The 12449-nt window shown below is 51.9% G+C and overlaps 1 protein-coding gene across 1 annotated transcript in view; it reads left to right on the top strand.

The window, feature by feature from the left end:
• Nucleotides 1–12449, top strand: part of ODAD2 (outer dynein arm docking complex subunit 2) — a 196002-nt gene that overhangs the window by 183062 nt on the left and 491 nt on the right. The window lies entirely within an intron of this gene.

Consider the following 12449-nt stretch of genomic DNA (forward strand, 5'->3'; position numbering starts at 1 on the left):
TAAGGGGGCAGCTGTCACCTCTACCGCACGTACCTTTCTAAGCCATGCTTTTCTCCTTTCATCTATTTTTAAACCTTTCACCCTTGTCTACATTTTAGTCATTTAAAACACTGGACTGCTGGGCTCCCCTGATCAAGTTTTTAGGCTAAACATTCACTCACCACCATACTGGATATGGAAGGAAACCTCACGGTGAGAGCAAGAAACTGAGGCAAAATTAATTCCCCAAAGAGTGGTAGTCCTTTTGATGCACTCAGGAGTAGAAGTTCGGTAACAAAGTCATTTATGCAGTTGGGTCATAAAAGGTACTGGCATTGACTGAACGCTGTGTTCTAACATAGCGTGTGTGACGGCACAGGGCATATGCCCTCCCAGCAGCCCTGTCCAGTAGACTCCCGCGGCCGCCAGCACGCCACAGGCTCTGTCCCAGACACAGGTGCCAACAGCATGCCAGACATTTCACACTCACTGTTCACTGGTTTATGTAATTTGAAATTATGTAACTGGCATCAAGGGCTTGGGAATAAATGCACCTGACTCCTGGAAAGCTGGAGAGGGAACCACAGAACAACGCCCAGGTCTGAGGGTGAGCGTGGGAAAAACACTGGCCCGTTTTTGGCAGTATCAGCCAATGGGCTGCTTTCTAAGGGAGCCGTGCCAGGCGGTGGTGGCAGCGGCTGAGGCCAGGTGAAGCATGGACCATTGGTACCCACGGTGTCAACCAGAGACAAGGTAGGGCCTGGAGCAAGTGCTGACAGGGGCAGAGGGACCACAGGGCCAAAATGCCTGCTTCCTCGTTCTCAAACGAACCGGGGCTGGGCTCCGAAGAATAAATGCCAGAACAGACTTTGGAACTGGTGAAGAAATCACCGTGACCATGGATGGCGATTACGGAGCACCTGCTTTGTCCTGGGCCCTTGGTTTACGGCATTCGAGCGCATAACCTGGATGAAGCCAAGCCCCTCACGGTCCATTCGTGACTGGGACATGCAGTCCGAGACACACAAAACTGGCCACCAAGGAGCAATCGAAAGTAATTGTTATCCTGGTTTCCCTCTCTCTCGAAGCTAGAGAGCACAGTCCCGCTCTGTTAAGAGCACTGTTAAGCTCTCTAAAATCTCCTACCTTTGTTCCACTCAGTATCTCTCTCTCTGAAGTTGCTCCCGAATGAGCCCCTACTCCAACCTCTCCAAACCCTCTCTTCAACACCGGGTGGATCCTCTGCCCTCTCTGCCTTTCCCCTTTCCTTCCCATCTGTTGTTGCTTCTCTCCACGAGGAATCCTCTGCCCTTTCTGCTGTAAAGTCTCCCTGCCTGTGCTTCTCCAGTTTCCCCCTCACACACGGCCTCAGGGAACAATCAGACAGAACTGGAAGAGGGGAGGGGGGGATACAAAGATCACAAGACAGAGAGACCGCGAGAGCCTGTGAACACAGGTGGTCGAGCACTTTTAAAGGTGTGTACTGTCTCATCCATCTTCACGATGACCCTCAGAGGTAGGTGATCCTATTAAACACATGAGAAGGCAGAGCTGAAAGGTTCCGTAACTTACCCAGTAAGTGGAGAAGTCAGGATACAAATCCAAGCAGCTGCAACCTCAAAGCCCACGGCCTTGACTACTATTTGACGCTGCCTTTTCTGCAGAGGAGCTGGACAGTATAAGGAGCCGTCTAGTTCCTCACTCAGGTAGTTGGGGTTCACAGCTAGAGCTTCACTTCACTTCTCCCTGGATTTAAAAAACCAACAACAAAAACTGCTGCAGGAGAGGCCCGAGACTAGAGCAGAGTGAGGCAGGCCGTCCCCGCGAGGCGAGCTTAGGTGCGTTCTCCGCACCGAGTCTCTGCCCCTGTTGTCCTCCAGCTTTCTGAATAGCATGTGCAGGGCAGTTGGACACTGGACCATTTCTACATCCCATTTGCTTGTAGAAATCAAGCTTTTAAGGTGGCATCAGGCCCCCTAATCCAGGGCCCAGAAACATCTACAGGTAACTGACATTCTTCATTATGATGACATGACTATAATTTTAAAAAATAATATAGTAATAAATATTGTCTGTTAAAGTGATTTAGACTGGTGGGAGAATGTTAATGCTGTATTTTATAAGACAGTGGGATCAACGAGGGAACTTACGAACTCATATTAATCATCTGTTGTACTTGGGAAAAGGAGGGAGAAAACCCTCAAGTGATCATATCATTTGCCGAGAAACTGATTGGAACGTTTGGTTTTGATAAAATAACTAATGTGAAGATTGGAAAGTAGAATGAAGGGGGAAACAGGCCCCTCTGAGAATAGAGGAGTATTTAGGCTTCCTCGACGTCAAGCCTGGGATGCTCTTAGTTAATGATTTAGTAATGATACGGCAGCGTAAACGCCCCACGTTTACAGCAAGCGCTCCACACATGAGGATAACGGAAGGTTACAGTGATGAGGTGGGAGACCAAAATCCGTGAGAGCATGAAAAAAAAGTGGTGGATGAACTTCTGTGCTAAATACACATTCAGAAGAGACAGTCTAAATTTCATATCGTCATGTCTGCTTTAAAAGGTTTCATATAATAGTAAAGTGAGGCATAAACAAATAAGTAGATTGGTAAAAATACCAAACTGTAGATCAAGAGTTGAAAGCTACAAGCTAGGAAAGGGGTTCAAGTGTGAGCTGCTATAAAAAGACTTTTAAGCTACGTGCTACAGTAGCCAAGGAGAGCTGGCTACTACTCTGTTCTTCCTTCCACTTTTCCACTATTTCCTCTTCTGCAGAGAGAAAGAGACAGAGAATGAGAATATAAATTGTGTTCGTGTGTGTGTGTTTGTGTATAAAACTGTGTAACAATGTTATACTGACCTATATTCCCATGGCCACATCCCAGACTTGGTCAATTCTCAAGACAACCTTATCTGTAAATCTTCAACTCCAAATAATCCATTCTCAGACTATAATGTCCTATTTTTCCACTTCTTCCTGTGCGTCATTCCCACTAACACTGTTTTCCTACCTCACTGAGGTCTCCCTTCCTATTTCTCCCAGATTATCAGTAGACTTCTGTTTTACTTCCCTTCCAGCCCAGCCCAGACTGCATGGCTGTTCAGATGAATTACAGTCCTATAATATATGTCCTCTGTCCTACATCCTACGCCTAGGTTATTGAATGATGCTGGAGAAAAACTCGCAATAACGCTCTTAAAAGATAAACGGAGGCATTTACAAGAGTCTGTTTGAGCAAACATTGATTCAAATCAGGCGGCACCAGATTGAAAATGGTTAGGAGGCTCCGCCAACAGGAGCCGGGGGGGGGGGGGGTTAGGAGGCTCCACCAACAGGAGCCGGGGGGGGGGGGGTTAGGAGGCTCCACCAACAGGAGCCGGGGTGGGGTTAGGAGGCTCCACCAACAGGAGTCGGGGGGGTGGTTAGGAGGCTCCACCAACAGGAGCCGGGGTGGGGGGGGTTAGGAGGCTCCACCAACAGGAGCCGGGGGGGTTTATAGAGAAGATGTTACCAAAAGTGGGGTCCGGCTGCTTGTCACTCAGAAGCCAATGAAGAGGCAACGTTGGTGGAAAGGAAAGTCTGCTTTATTTTGGATGCTGGTAACCTGATAGGGGGTGGGGGGAGGGTGGACCCCTGTCCAAGGGCCTACTCCCTCCCACACCCCCCTGACAATCAGGGGACAAGAGCTTTTATAGACGGAGAGAGGGGGCTCTGTGCAGAAACGGCACGGTCAGCTCTGACGGTCATCTTGACATTGGTCACGCGGTGGTCTGACCAGAGTCATCTTGATCGTTTAAGTACATTTAGTCTTTAGTTCCAGGGTTGGTTTGTTCCCATTTCTTGGAGGCCAGCTCTTGGAATCGTGGCAGCTTCTGTCATGGCTACAGTCAGGTCATCATGAGGTTAACTTCTCCCACCTGGTGGGGCTTCAGTACCTACAGGACAGCTCACAGGACATGGCTCAGAACAGCATCTATAGCCCTTGAAGAGGAACTAAAGGTCCTTGACTTTGCTTAATGACTAAACTATTTTTATTTAGTCTTGTTGGACTGTTTTCCTTTGTTTCTGCATTTTCTCCCTTCTCTGATTAAACTTATTCTTTGGCTAAAGTGTTTCCACAGACAAAAGGCAGGCTGAGAACATGGGGGGCAAGCACCATAGGGTCCTGCTCCGTTTCAAAGAGGTGGAAGCAAAGCAAGGAAGTGACTTGATTGGCCATAGCTTAAGTAGTTGCCTTATTTGGGAAAGCCTGGCTGGTGATTTGTGATTGGTTGTTTTTAAGTTGTATTTTCTCAGATTCAAGTGCATTGACTCTAGCTGAGGTTTTGCTTTGCTCATGAAGGCTACCAGGGCATTAGAACCACCTCACCTAACGGCCTCCTTGTTTAATTATGTTAACAATGCAAAACTCACACGGCGTGAGCTCCCCTAAAAGGCCCCGTTTCCTTGACTCAGAAGAGAGTAATTCTTTTTATTTATCTTTGGCTGCACTGGGTCTTCACTGCTGTGCACGGGCTTTCTCTAGTTGCGGCGAGCGGGGGCTACTCTTCGTTGCGGTGCGTGGGCTTCTCATCGCGGTGGCTTCTCGTTGCAGAGCATGGGCTCTAGGCACGCCGGCTTCAGTAGTTGTTGCACACGGGCTCAGTAGTTGTGGTCCATGGGCTTAGTTGCTCCTGGACCAGGGTTTGAACCCATGTCTCCTGCATTGGCAGGCGGATTCTTAACCACTGCACCACCAGGGAAGTCCAAGAATGGAGATTTTAAATGGGCATTGAAAAGAACAAGGAAGTGACCTAATTAGAGAGAGACATATTTAGATTGCTGGGCAGTGAGAGGATCCCGTTGGGGCTGGATTTACGATGGGTTCATTTGCCTTGTTGCACACATATTGTCTCCAGCAGGGCTCAGTTAGAGGTGAGGGCACGGGGAAGACAGAGTAGGTTATGGTTTTAATGGATGGATGTCATAAGGAGGCTTAAGAAACCGGTGTAAGGCCAGCAGGTCTGGGGAAGGGCCCAGGGAGCCAGACGGAACCCCCGTCAAGGAGGCTGATGCAACCGACGGGTCTTCCCGCTCCCCGAGGTGCGGAACCAACGGCTCTGAGGCTGATGCAACCGACACCTGACATTGCCACAACACCCGAAAGATTACCAAAAAAGGGGGCTGCTTCACACAGCAAGCGCCTCCCCTGCGTTCACCCCGATAAATTTTCTTCGCGCCCGCACCCGGGTGCGACTTCTCTGGCCCCTTTCTCGTGAACCTCGCCCGGGGAGCGTTCCCAAATAAAGCTCATTTAAGCTCTCCTCCGTTTTTGGTGCCGTTCCTTACATTTGGTGCCGAAACCCGGGAGGGGTACCCAGCCCCACAAATTACCGCGGGGCCACCCCTCCCCACCCCCAGGGGACGACCGGGGACCTCTGCTCACCCACCCGATCCGGCAGAAGCGGGGTAAGTCCCCCTTCGTTCCCCTTGACCCCCGGGGGCCCTACCCACCGAACTCCCTGTCCTTAACTGCGGCCGCGTCAGGGACTCCTCCGTCCTCCCTCCGAGCCTCGGGCGATTGTGGAGACGTCCCAACCGCCTGACTGCTCTCCGATCCGCCGTGACCAGAGATTGAGACCAGAGACGTCTCTCTCTTTCTCTGTTCACCTGGGGACAGACCGGAGGCCATGGGGACTTCAGAATCCAAACCAGATCCTAAGGCACCCCTGGGGTATCTCCTGGCCCACTTGACAAAACTCAGCTTTTCTCAAGGTCTCCGCCGCAGGCAGCTCGTATTCTATTCCACCGAGGCCTGGCCACGGTACCCTCTAGACAATCAATCTAAATGGCCTCCTGAAGGGACTTTCGATTTCAACATCCTCCGCGATTTAGATAACTACTGCCTCAGGACGGGTAAATGGTCCGAGGTCCCCTACGTCCAGGCCTTCTGGTATTTACGCTCCCGCCCTTCCCTCTGCGTCGATTGTTCCACTTCCCAGATCCTTCTTGCCAAACAGACATCTCCTACATCCAAGCCCCTAATTTCCTTTGACGATGATCCCTCTCCACTCGCCGACCCACCCGAAACTCTCGCCTCTCCCCCCTCCAGAGCTCCTCTCCAACCCCCACCCTACCCTGGACCGGCCCCTCTCCCTCCCGAGGCCACCCCAACACCCCCCACCGCTCCCCCACTCCCCCCGGCAACCTCCCCCTTGGCCCGCCCCCTTCCCCCGCTTCCTCCCCCTCTGCCTCTCTCTCTTCGCCCCTCTCCTCACCAGTCAGCTCACACACCCGCTCACACCACCACGACTCCCAGGACCCAGACCTTCTCTGTCCCTAAAGAGAGGTGGCCGGAGCGGAAGCATTAGTTAGGGTTCATGTTCCCTTTTCCTTCCAAGATCTCTCTCAAATAGAAAAGCGATTAGGCTCCTTTTCTGCCGACTCCTCCCGCTACATCAAAGAATTTCGCTACCTCTCTCAAGCTTACGATCTAACCTGGCACGACATCTTTGTGATCCTATCTTCCACTCTGACCCCCGACGAGAGGGAACGAATTCAAACTGCTGCCCATAACCACGCAGATCAGGTCCACCTCACTGATACCTATGCCCGTCGGAGCCGCTGCCGTGCCTGGCACCGATCTGGGCTGGAGTTATCAGGACGGCCAAGACGGTCGCCGCAAACGCGATCTAATGATCCAGTGCCTCTTGGCTGGTATGCAGGCTGCCTCCCACAAGATTGTCAACTTCGAAAAGCTAAAAGAGATAACCCAAGAGCCCAATGAAAATCTAGCCGTTTTTCTCACCCGCCTTACAGAGGCCCTAACTCTCTACACCCTCTTGGACCCTGACACCCCCGCAGGCGCAACGGTCTTGGCCACCCACTTTATCACCCAATCAGCCCCTGATATCAGAAAAAAACTTAAGTGGGCAGAGGACGGCCCCCAGACTCCCATCCGAGACCTGGTAAAGAAAAAAAAAAGGCCTTTAAAGTCAACAATGCCCGTGAAGATTTGGCAGAGTCCAGCCGACAGGCCCGGATGCACCAAAAGGTGGCCCTCCAAACCCAAGCCCTCGTAACCGCCCCACGGCCGGCCATCTCCCATGGACAACATCCACGGGACCCGCTGAAGGCAGCCCCACCAGGGGCCTGCTTCAAGTGCGGAAAAGAGGGGCACTGGGCTCGCCAATGTCCCAATCCCCGGCCTCCTTCCAAGCCCTGCCCTGGCTGCGGGCTAACAGGCCATTGGAAGAGTGACTGCCCTACGGCCGGCCCTCCCTTGGCGCCTCCACGTGGAGGGCGGACCGACCCGACGGCTCCACCACTCAAACTCCTGGGATTGGCTGACGACTGACAACACCCGGACTCGAAGACCCCCATCAGCCTCGCCGAGCCCAGGGTAACGCTACAGGTAGCGGGTAAGTCCATCTCATTCCTGGTGGACACGGGGGCTACCTATTTGGTCTTGCCTACATATTCCGGGCCAGTTTTTCCTTCCCAGATCTCAGTTATGGGCATCGATGGTAAGCCGTCCTTCCCGCTCCAGACCGGCCCCCTCTCATGTTACATCAAGAGGCTCCCTTTCACTCATTTTTTCTTAGTCATACCGTCCTGCCCGGTTCATCTGCTAGGTCGTGATGTTCTCTTCCAATTAGGGGCCTCTCTCCAACTGGCCAGGCTTGATCCTAAGGCCCCCTCCTCTCGACTCCTGCTCCCCCTCCTCAGTCTGGCAGCGGAGCCCCCTCCCTCCTCTCTTCCTCCTCCCATCTCCCCCAACAGGATAGACCCCCAGGTCTGGGATAGATCAAAACCCATAATAGCGACACACCACCCCACGTCCTAATCCGTCTAAAAGACCCCTCTAAGTTTCCATCCAGGCCCCAATTCCCCATCTCTGAGACTCATCTAAGGGGCTTGCAACCTATTATCACCAGACTCTTAGACCAGGGGCTCCTTGTCCCCATGGACTCTCCCTGCAACACCCCCATCCTGCCTGTCCGCAAGGCCTCAGGAGATTACCGCCTGGTCCAGGACCTTCGACTGATCAATGAGGTGATAATTCCCCTCCACCCAGTTGTGCTTCCCGCCAGCTCACTGGACGGTTCTTCCCCAGGGCTTCCGCGACAGCCCCCACCTCTTTGTCCAGGCTCTGGCGCGGGACCTCGCTTCCTGAGTATAGTCCTCCAATACGTGGATGACCTCCTCCTCTGTAGCCCATCTCTCAGCCTCTCAAAACAACACACTCCTGACCTCCTCAATTATCTCGGCTCTCACGGCTATCGGGTCTCTCCAGCCCAGGCCCAACTGTCTATACCCTCAGTAACCTACCTGGGAATCCACCTTACCCCCACAACAAAGAGCCTGACAGCCGACTGCACCCAGGCCATCCGCGACCTCCAACCTCCAGAGACAGCTGACCAGATTCTCTCCTTTCTGGGCCTAATAGGATTTTTCCGACACTGGATCCCTAACTTTGCTCTTCTTGCTAAGCCCCTATATTTAGCTACTAAAGAAACCCCCCAAGGACCCCTTACCTCTCCCTCCACTGTTTGACAGGCCTTTCTCACCCTCAGAGACACCCTGATATCCTCCCCTCCCCTGTCTCTGCCTAACCCAGACCGTCCTTTCCACCTCTTTGTAGATGAACGGATCGGAATAGCTACTGGACTCCTTGCCCAACCTGTAGGGCCTTCCTATCGCCCCGTGGCTTACCTCTCCAAACAACCTGACCCAACCATTCGGGGACAGCAACCAAGCCTCCGAGCTTTGGCAGCAGTAGCCGAGCTGACCAAACAAACACTCAAAGTGACCCTGGCCCGCCCGCTGACGGTATTCTCCTCCCACCGACTGGCCGACCTCCTCGGTCATAAGTCTCTCTCTCTCGGGCCCCTCCCGCATCCAGGAATTCCACCTGCTGTTCACTGAAAACCCTGCTATCTCCCTCGACCTCTCCCTGCCGCCTAAACCTGGCCTCTCTCTTGCCTATCTCTGACACCGGGACCTCCCCTTCTCACTCCTGCCCCCAAGTCGTAGAGGCCCTCAGCCCGCCGAGGGAGGGACTCTTTGATACTTCACTGTTAAACCCGGACCGCACCCTCTTATAGATGGCAGCTCAGCACTCGGCCCCGACGGACGCTGCCGGGCGGCCTATGCGGTAGTAACCATCTCAACCGTTATCGAGGCCAACCGCCTCCCAGAAGGGACAACCTCTCGAAGGGCTGAAGTGATCACACTCATGCGGGCCCTTGACCTCTCTAAGGGCCAAAGGGTCAATATCTATACAGATTCTAAATACGCCTTCCTGATTGCACACAGCCATTCAGCTCTTTGGAGGGAGTGCGGATTTTTGACCACCAAGGGCTCCCCGGTGGTCAACGCCTCCCTCATCGCAAAACTCCTGGATGCCCTCCAACTGCCTGAGGAGGTGGCAATCATCCACTGCAGGGGTCACCAGTCTCCCTCTAACCCAATAGCACATGGTAACTCAAAGGCCGGCTCCATGGCCCGCGAGCTCGCCAAAGAGGCCCCTCCAGCTCCGATCTTGTTCCTCACCACCTCAATCCGACCTGCATACGACCCCCACGAAGAGACAGCCCTACTATCCAAAGGGGGCCACCAGGCCGAAAAAGGATGGATTTTTATGGACAACAAAGTTGCCCTCCCTTCAACCCAAGTGGCCAGCCTCCTAGCAGACATCAACAAGTCCCTACACATTGGCCCGAAGGCGATGTTCCATTTCCTAGATCCCCTCTTTTACATGCCTGGACTCAGAGATGCCATCTCAAAAACTCACGTGGCTTGCCAGACTTGCGCGTCCGTCTCTCCACAAAGAGGCCTACGGCCCCGAATCCCTGCTCACCAGATGCGCGGACACCAACCTGGCGAGGACTGGCAGACTGACTTCACCCACATGCCCCCCTGTAAACGCTTCCGGTATTTGCTCACTCTCGTTGACACCTTTTCAGGTTGGATCGAGGCCTTCCCAACGGCCCAAGAAACGGCAGACACGGTCGCCACCATCCTTCTCCAACATATCATCCCCCGATTTGGCCTGCCGATCTCCATCCAGTCGGACAACGGACCCGCCTTCGTCTCTCAGGTGGTTCAACAGGTTCCTCCACAGTCGCATACAAGAAGTCTCTCGGGTGGCGGTGAATCAGATGCTCCTCCACCCATATACCTTACTACCCACAGAACCCCCCGCTGCCGCCCTCCCCTAACCTCCGGACCGCTGGCCGCCCGACTCCCTTCTGGCGCCCCTGTAACAGCAGGAAGTAGCCAGAGACCAAATGTCGCCCCATTACACCAAAGAAGTCGGGATGTAAGGCCAGCAGGTCCGGGGAAGGGCCCAGGGAACCAGACGGAACCTCCGCCAAGGAGGCTGATACAACCGACCCGTCTTCCCGCTCCCTGAGGGGCGGAACCAATGGCTCTGAGGCTGATGCAGCTGACACCCAACATAGCCACAACACCCGAAAGATTACCAAAAAAGGGGGCTGCTTCACACAGCAAGTGCCTCCCCTGCGTCCACCCCGATAAATTTTGTTCGCGCCTGCACCCGGGCGCGACTTCTCTGGCCCCTTTCTCTCGGGCCAGTGAACCTCGCCTGGGAGCGTTCCCAAATAAAGCTTGTTTAAGCTTTCCTCCGTTTTTGGTGCCGTTCCTTACAACTGGTAAGAGAATGAATGAAAAGATGGACTGTAGAATCTAAACTGGTTATGGAGGAAGTGAAGACAGGAGATGGTTTAAGGAAAAGTACACAGGCCAGTGGACTAGAGGTCGTGATGAGAACAAACAAGTAAGTTCAATGGCCAAATCAGAAGAGCAGTAATTGTTATCAGAGAGTCTGGAGGTTGGACTGTTGAGAGTGATGAAAAGTAAGAACCAGGGTGTGACCCTGGAAGTAGGGCTAAAGTGTGGTGAAAATCATTGACATGAGGAGGTCAAGAAACGGAGAGGCCAGACACCCTTCAACACCCCAGTGTGATCAAGGTCTCCTCTTGTACAACCTCCTAAACGTTTCATGTTTTGCGTTCTTATTTAAGTCATCAGTCTACCTGGAAGGGATGTTTATGTATGAGATTACCGTTTTCATTTTCTTCTCTTTGGATAACCAGCTGTCCTTGGGCCATCTGTTGAATAGTTTAGTCCCTAAATATCCCTTGAACTCATTCCTTCCATGCTGTTCCCGGTTCTGCTTTACTCAGTTCTTATCACCTCTGGCCTGATGTGTTGCAGTTCCCACCAGTCCCCTCTCTCCACAGTCCTTATTCTATTAAGTCGCCATAAAATTTATCTTTCTAAAATACAAATATGACCATGTCACTCTCCTGATTAAAGTGCTTCAACAACTTCCTTTTCTTACCTGCAGAATAAAAGCCAAACTCCTAAGCCTGCCATATTTAAGATGTTTCACAATATTCTTCTTTACAATATTTCTTTCCTTATCAAGACATCCTCATTCTATGACATTATCCACATTTGTACTCAAAGGCTACTGTATGAAAAATGTTCAATTCAAATTACATTATAAATCTTTCATCAGAACTATTAGTTAGAATTATAATTGATAGATTTAAAAAGTTCTAATTTATTTGATATTTATTTGGCATCTACCATGTATCAGGCACTGTATGATTTTATAAGATTCTTCCAGAGTTTACAATCTAAAGGAGGACAAAAAGCATTAATACAAGTCTGTGAAAAAGGGAAGAATACAAGTATAGCAACAGACATTTGTTTTTTTTTTTTTTTTTTTGCGGTACGAGGGCCGCTCACTGTTGCGGCCTCTCCCATTGCGGAGCACAGGCTCCGGACGCGCAGGCTCAGCGGCCATGGCTCACGGGCCCAGCCGCTCCGCGGCACGTGGGATCTTTCCGGACCGGGGCACGAACCCGTGTCCCCTGCATTGGCAGGCGGACTCTCAACCATTGCGCCACCAGGGAAGCCCTAGCAACAGACATTTGAGTAAACAACTATGAGGGTTCTGATGAGGGAGAATGGCATTTTGTTTGACAGAAATCAGTGGAGGCTTTGTAGAAAAGTTAGCTGGGTCATGAAAGGTGGATAGCAGAGTCAGAGAAGGAGATGGGAGGGCATTTTAGGTAGAGTAACGGCACCAATCAAGGCAAAAGAAGTGGGGAAGCGTGACCTTGAACTACAGGATGGAACAGGAGAAAGATGAATGGCTAGAAAGGTAAACTGAGGCCAGAGCACAGAAATCCTTCAAGGACAGGTTAAGAGACTGGGCTCGAGTTAGCTGGCATTGGGAGTCAATGAAGGTCTCTATTGAGGGACTGATGTAATGAGGTTGTGACACGATAGGGGAGCCTAGAACGCAGAGAGATTAAGCCCCGAGCCACAAAGGATGCAAGAGAAATTTCAAAGCAGAAATTTCGAGCAGTTAAGATGACCAAAGAAAGGAGGGAGAAGCAGGTCTAGCTCAGCTCCATTAAATAAAAAGGTAGAATTTCATGAGAAATT

The sequence above is a fragment of the Phocoena phocoena genome, chromosome 2 (genome assembly GCF_963924675.1).
Source record: "Phocoena phocoena chromosome 2, mPhoPho1.1, whole genome shotgun sequence".
NCBI classification, from domain to species: domain Eukaryota; kingdom Metazoa; phylum Chordata; class Mammalia; order Artiodactyla; family Phocoenidae; genus Phocoena; species Phocoena phocoena.